The following is an 8,156-nucleotide window of genomic DNA, read 5'->3' on the forward strand; positions in this document are numbered from 1 at the left end:
TCCATAATCTTCCCCGGCACCGAGGTCAGGCTGACAGGCCTGTAGTTCCCCAGATCCTCCTTCCGTCCCTTCTTGTAGATGGGCATCACAACAGCCCTGCAGCTTCTGCTGGTGTGCTTTAGGATGGCCAGTGTCTAGATGAAGTCTGAACAATGTTGGGGAAACGGGTATGTGATAAGACAGTCCCTCTTTGTTGAATATTGTATGGGAGTTGGGGTATCCAGTCACTCTATTTCCCTTTTCTGTCTCCAGTGCCATGAAAAGGAACTTCACGGCAGCAGAGAATAATGTCCAGAGAATTTGATTCCTCCATTTTTTATGCTTGGGAAAAGTTTTTGAAACCCTACTGCGTAAGGATAATACTATTTTCTACCAAAAGTGCATTGCTGCTGACAACGGCAAAGCACTGAGTATTCAACCCCTGCTTTTATCCGATTCCCTCTGTAATCTCCTGGATAAGAGCAAGCAAAGCATTTTACTTGTAGACCCTTCATATCCCTCCTGGGAAATTAAAAGATGCAAAAATCCACCATGGGATACTGTGGGGTTTAAGGGAAAATTAATGAACACTTGTTAGTGAGAAAGGAAGAAAACTCCAAGGAACCTGAGGACAGAACTGCAAGGAAAGACAGCAACGACTGAACGGCTCCGGAGAATACGGTATTAGCCAACGCCAGTGAATAGACCATTATGTATATGGCCTTAAAGGACTCCACCCAGAGGAGATAGCAGAGAAAATTTCTGCAAGACAGGAGGGAGACATAAAGTTTCTGATCCCTTTCTTTCAGGCTCAGAAGGAAAGAGGAACAAAGTACCCTAAGGACAGCTTCACGCTGAAGGACAGCACTAGCCCCATCTGGCCTGCACGAATGCTGGGGAGGAGGGTCAGACTTTTCAACTGAACTTCATTTCAAGGAAAGAATTTGCTTTGAAGAGCCACACAAATTTGGCATCCCTTCATTTTTATTGTTGCAAGTTATTTGCAGCAGAAATAAAGAACAATGATAGACAGTTTTTGAAGGAATTCATTATTAGTTATAGCTAAGGAATAAACACCAACATGTTTTACATTTCCCGCTTGCAGATGTCATTTGATGCCCTGTGTTAAATGTCCATGTTGCCCACTGCAGCCCACCTGCGGCCCTGGGCTGTGGTATTTCCCAAGAGTTTAGGGGGCTCACATGGACCTGGACAGCAAGTGCTTTCAGCAGAGGCAAGCACCATCAGCCCACCCTACAGTGCCCAGTGCTGACCTACTAATGAGGCTGGAGCAGTAGAAAAAAAAGAGTGAGTGTGTATAAGGGAGGCTGAGGGAGAGTCTGGGAAAAACACGCTGGGAGAGGAGGAGCGAAATGAAGAGCTGAAGAACACCATGTCCTGTGGTACCATATTCCTCATTTTTACTGTTACTGTTATTCATAGCAGTGGTTGTGTTTCTCTAAAGCACAAACACCCCAGAACCATCTCAAACGGGTTTCAAACCATGAGTTATTAATGTCGAAAAACGCTACGGTCCTAGCAGGGTCCTGTTAAAGTCTGCTGAGACAGGTCAAAAGGAGAAGTTACTCCTGTCTATAATGAAATGAATCTGATGATTCAAAGAGTATGTTATTGAAATATTTTTCATACGGGTGATGTAATCTCAAGATACCATACAGCCATTAGTGAAATATGAGTAGATTTTTCTAAAACTTTAGAAGACATCTTTCTAACCCAACTTGAACACAGCCTGTTATTGACCTTATTATAGTGATATGGATATAATGAGTACTGAATCTAGAGAGTAACCATTTCTCAGGTACACCACATAGGTGAAGGGTTCATTTTCCCCTGTACCACCTGTCATTGCTTCATAAGCAGGAGTCATGACCGAATTAGAGAAATCGGACAAAGTCCCAATCAATGGTGTTTATACCTTTGTTTCCAAAGAGCTAATTTCCCAGCATTGAGGAAAATCAAGAACAAGCTGACTGATAATGATGAAAGACTTCCAGTCAATCTGCAACCAAGCAGGAAGAATCAAACAATTTTAACTGGAGAGAAATATTCTTGGATCAGTAGATCAAGACAATTCATACCAAGGAGCTCCAAAAGAGATGGGTGAAGTATTAGCTGTTGATAAATTTCCAGTTACAGGACAAAATTTCAGAAGTGTGTCAGTATTGTGTTAGTACTAAAACAAAAAGTGAGGTAACCCGTTTAACTATAGCTGACATCAGCTTCAGGCAAAGTTATGGCAAAGCTGGAGCAGGAGTTTATGACTAACGACTTCAAAGATCAGAGTGCAAAGGGAAAACAGGCTTTGCCAGACGAACCCGACCCCACATTTCAGTGAAATTTCACATTTGTTTGATAAAGTTACCAGCACTGGTGTACAAAATTCTGGTATAATCAAGAGAAGTAGTGGTACAAACTTGTGCTGAAGAAAATGCATCCATAGCCCCCCAACCCCACAGGCAACAACACGCCTGTCAGAAAGGGGATGACACAGATGTGGTTTTAAATGTGCTCCCTTCAGTCTCCCTTCAATGGCCCTCTGTAATATAACTAACTATTAACATGATGAGGAGATTAAGCCCAAGACAATGGCACAGTCACATACCATTGCTCATTAACTACCAACAGCAACATTTAAATTGGGAGAACTGGGTTGCAAATTTAGTCAGGCACTAAGGACCAGAGCGGCAGTGTCTGTCACCCTTCATGGCATGGATGTGACGTGCTTTCACATAGTTGTAGAATTAAGACTATCATGAAGTATGGAAATGGACTTTGCTGCCAAAGTTCAGATGGACGCAAGAAGCTCTGACAATGGCAGAAGAAAAAAAAAGGAGGAGGGAAATATGTTGAAATTGCAAATTAAAAGTTATTTATAGGAACAGGTTGGTTGATAAGAAGAGAACTGTGTGGAAGTTTTACAAATTGACAAATTTATATCAGCTTCATAAATCCTCCCCATTTGACTAAAAATCTTGGCTAACAAGCAAAAAATCCCAGAGGTGCATGCACAGCTGGGAAATGAGCTTTTCAATGCACAGGGAGTCCAAACCCCAGAGAGAAACGGCCCCACGTGGGACTTGGACAGGGAAGCAGGAGGACACGCGGGACCTTACAGTACTCCCTACAGGCGGGGATCTGAAAAACCCAAGCCAAAAGAGATCTGCAGCTGCCAGCTGAATCTGAAAGAGACTTGCCACAGATAAGATTTAAAGCACTTTAGCAGGGAAGAGATGGCTGACCTGACTGCAGACCCAGAGGGAACTTACAATGCTTTGTGAAGCTGAGTTCACCGCTAGATTCAGACATGCTGGTAATGCAACAATAATGAAGACTTTCTACATTTCTCAGTGGAGAATTTACTCAGATATTGAGATTTATAATTTAAAAAATGACTAATGCCATTTTGCCTTTATAGCCAACTGTGCCAGGACGTGATTCCTCCCAGCATTGATTTGTGAAATATGTATGATATATAGATATATAAAAATATATATACCTTAAATATATATAGCCACTGATTAGGGGAGAAAAAAGTAACCATCAGTTTCCATTCAGAGTACAAATCTGCCACTGTAATCAATAAAGGCCTGTTAAATATTAGCAAAGAGAGAACAAATGGGGGAAATAGCACACTGGAAAAATCCCGCTTAGATTCCAATTAGCTGCCAAAATCCTTCTCTTTTTAACCTGTGGCCTGCAGGAACTCAGCATTCTGTTTGGCATTGGCATTTTTCTCCATTAATTAAACACTGACTTTTTGAATGCCTGCAGCAGGCTGATGGGAAACATTAGTGAAAAAAGAGATTTCTGTAAAGACCTTGCAGTGTTTGGAAGATCCCAATTCAATACAGCTATGTAGAAAATGAGATTCAAGAGGACCACATACATGCTTACATTTTTATTTGTAATCACAAGCCCAGCAGGAGAAGGAAAAAAGGGGTTTTATATTCCAAACAGAATTTTAGTGGAGAAGTGGGAAAAACTGGCTGAAACCGGTAAAAAACAGTGTATCTGACCAGTATTGTCTTCTTGTTACCTCGGGTTCCCTCTTCTGACTCTATTCTTCCAGCTGCTATTCCTATATTTAACACATGCCCAGACTACAGAGCATAGCGCAGCAGTGAATGCCTCCGGACTAACTTTGAACAAGCTTCCCCAGGCAACATACTGAGCAGGTTGTGCTGCGGTCCATGCTCCCAGGCTGGAGAGGTCAGCCTTCCAAGCAATGGGTCACAATACCAGCAGCAAGATGGTTGCTCACAGGACTCCCTGATGTGAGGCTGAAGCTGTCCACGATGATGCTACATGTCTGGCAGTCTGAAGGACACAGGTCCTGTCCCTACGTGACACTAACAAAGTAGACAAACTGTGTTATAGTCCTTTCAAAATTCGAGATCTATTGAAGAATTAAACCAGTGTTACAATATAGCACTCTTCTCACGCTGATCCTCTACGTTAGAGGAAAGAGCAATTTTTCAATAGGGAATAGTCTCCATTCAGTGGGCCTCTGTGATATAACTAACTATTAACACGATGGGGAGATTAAGCCCCAGAGGATGGCGCAGCCACATACCATTGCTCATGAACTACCAACAGCAACACAGGAAGCAAACCAAAGCCTTACTGGCAGTTTTTTTAATCTGGATAATTTGACATTTGACAGCTAGGAAATGTGCCCTCAGAAAAAGGAATTTGGCTAGTCAGGGTGGTCACCAGAGAGCAGGATATTAAAAATTAAAAACAACTCACATTTCATAAACTGTTGTAGTGGCACTGAATTTAGCAGAGCTCTACTCATCCATGTGGCTCTGTCTGCCAGGGCCAGATCTGTCGGGTCTCCACACCTAACCAGTGAGCCAAACTGCCCACGTGCTAATTCCTTGTGCTGTCCCACAGGTTTCCCCAATCTATCCACCCCTGCACAGTCCTCAGTGCGGCTTTGCAGCATAAACGTTCAAATGAAATATTGCTCACTGCTGATAAAGGACCACACTGTCATTTTTTACTCAGACCGGGTGCCATGGTACTGCTTGGTCCAAGCAGGGAAGTAAGGTACGCTTCGAAGAAAAGAAAACACAGGCAGTAACTTACAGACATTAAAAGTCTGCTTAAAGAGTCATCTGAACTGATTATGTGAGCCTTTGTGCTTATCCAATGCTGAATACACACTGAAAAGCTCATTTGATTAGGAAAAAAGGCTGGATCTAACAAATCCACGTGATTAAGAAAAACATGTCCTGAGGACGCTGTCCCTGCTACAGCACAAGAAAGCACATTGTGAAACCACTATGGTGTGGGTGGGAGAAGCAAATTCCAGAATTACGGATGGTATGTGGCAGCATATTGATCGCTCCCCAACAGGACTGCCTCAGCTCTGCACGGGCAGTTTGCGCGAAGGAGGCAGAAAGCAGAGAAGCAAGTTGTCCTACGACACAGGAACTATTCTCCTGAACAGCCAGTTCATCTCCTTCATGAAATTGTCTATCGTGCTTACAGTTGCTTAGTTTCTTCAAAAATTCTTCATACTCCCCAGCTTTAAAACTATGGGAACAGTGACAAGGACTTTCCAAATCAGCTGTTAAACTGTAATATATTCACTTTAGCTTATTACATATAAGTAAGAAAGAGCTCTGTTTTTATAATAAAGTAGATTCTTTTGTTTTTCTAAAGCCCTATGCAAACTTTTAGCTATGTAACACCAAACTTCGGAAGTTCTTCATAACAAAAACATATGGTAGGGAGCCACCTCTAAGATGAAAGGTCCGTAGTTCAATCCTTGCACCGTATTCAGCTGTAAAAACATTCTTCACACTCCTCTGGAGAGCTATTGAGCAGGTATAGCAGTAGAGTGCCTCAAAAGGAATAGTCTGCACGGCTCACAGTGTCCACAGCTCTGTATTAGCTCATACTGGGGAAGAAACTTGAAGTGCACTCTGTTAAAAGGCCATCACACACTGGTAAGTGGAGACGGGAACAGATTCAAGTGCAGACATAAACTTTCTGCTCCTCATGACTCTGAGATTTTTGCCCACATTGCAGGCTTTGCCTGGCCCAAATCTGTCCAGGTCAGGCACCCACCATTCACGACCTGAGTTCAAACACATAAGAGATGGCCATACCCCCTGCCTCCGAGAAGGTAAATTGCATCTGGAAATTATTGATGTGCCTTCTGGCAGACCCATGATGACACCTGGGCCTGCCTCTGTTTGATCCACCCAGACTGCCTAAATGAACAGACTGAGGTCTGCAATATGTCTTCAATAGGCTTGATGCTCTGGATCTCCAGAGCCTGAGATACATGTGAAATTGTGCACAGATAGTGACTGGAACTGGTCCTTGGTCACACACCTAGAAGTTAGCATAAACATGTTCTGCTTGTCTTGCCGTGTCTCGTCTTGCTTGCCTGCTTGGTGGCCTTCAGAGTCCCCTGAAGTAAATTAACAGCATTTTCTATCACTCTTCACACACATTTACAGATAATGACAGCAAAATATTCTTGCTAATGGGCATTAGAAATAGGCTTTATTGGAGCGTGACATGAACAGTGACCGGGAACTTCAGTCGTGGTGCTAAAAGCCAGAACTTGGACTGCTCAGTGCTGCAGCAGAGCAGAACCACTGGTGAAGGAGCATCCCCAGCTCAAACTAAATCTCGTCAATGCAGACCAAAATGCAGGCTCTGTCACCGTTTCCCCCAAGCTCAGTGTAAAGCAGACAGAAATATTATTCTTCTGCTTCTATCTGGATCAAGCAAAAAAACATTATGCGAAGTTCAGCCATCTCATTTTGGAAAAGATAATTTTGCAAAACCACTATTCCACAGCAATAGGGATGATGTTTCATATCAATATATCGGCTATATATAGGTACCCTGACACATTTTGTAAGGATGAAAAATTAAGCTTTCTGATAGCCCATTTGTATTAGGCAATTGGACCAACTGACATAATTATCAGATGCCATTTAACGTGGGCGCCTCAGAATCTGGGTGCCAAAATTAAGACATATTCACTCAGATTTTCAGACTTCAGGCACCAGGCTGTGGCAATGTGGTTTCAGACCTGTGGATAATACAAGCCCTCCACACCTCAGAAAGTACACTGATCTCTTTATGTTGACGGCACTATGAACTAGCACAAAAATACAAGTAAGCTGGTAAGAAGAGGTAGTATGTGTTTTAAACCAGGTGATACAGCTAGGGACAAAAGATCAGACAATCTTTCAGGTACACAAGCTTTTTGAACGGAAAGGAACCTCACTCTATTTGCCTGATGCTGAGCATCTGCAGGCTGAGTCACATCCCAGTGCAGAGTATTGTTCTACAGTGTGGCTCAAGGAACTTAAAAAGTTGTTTGCAGTTTTACATGACAGCTACTGATGCCCTATTGAGAAACAGAACCACAGTCTATTAACGTCCTTTCTTTGCTTTAATCACTGAATCGTTCTTTCTGTATTGGAACAGCTCTGTGAAGAGTGGTAGAGCTGAAACACAAACACCAAATGGTAGGACACTTGCTCCAATAGCACTTTACAAAAGTACAAAGTGGTGGTGATTTTGACCCAGAGGAAAAAATACACAGAAATACAAGTGTGCTACGTTGCTAGAGCAGTGAGGAAATAAGTGGAGGCAATCAAGGATTATGCCTCCTCAAAATATAGTCAGGGCCAGGCATAAATGCACTCATATAGGGCAGGGAAAACTGCTACTGTCACAAGTATAGGCCCTCACAGACAAGTATTAACACATACCGTGATCACTTTAAGTACTTCTGATGATGAATACTGAAAATTTCTATCATCCAACTTAATTATTAGGTGCTAGATATCTTACATTTTTTACAGTAGGAGAAAAATCCTATCCTAATTAATTCTAGTGTCTGCTAAATTGTTCCAGTACTAATTTAACACATTCCTGTCTAGACTGAGCCGTTCAGTATACCTCACTGAAATACAGATGATCATATTATCCTGTGAAGCTGCACTATGTACACAGTGTTTATTACATCAAAAGCTTTTTGTTCAGGCAGTAAAACCAATTACAGATGGCACAACATGTCCCAGAGCCTTATGGGCTCAGAGGGGATAGAAAACTGCCAGGCAGTTGTTTCCTACCCAGCACAGCAGTACCCTGGCTTCTCTGGTAGGGGAGAAGTCCTG

This window comes from Pygoscelis adeliae, unplaced genomic scaffold (assembly GCF_000699105.1).
Source record: "Pygoscelis adeliae isolate BGI_AS28 unplaced genomic scaffold, ASM69910v1 Scaffold172, whole genome shotgun sequence".
Lineage (NCBI taxonomy): Eukaryota > Metazoa > Chordata > Aves > Sphenisciformes > Spheniscidae > Pygoscelis > Pygoscelis adeliae.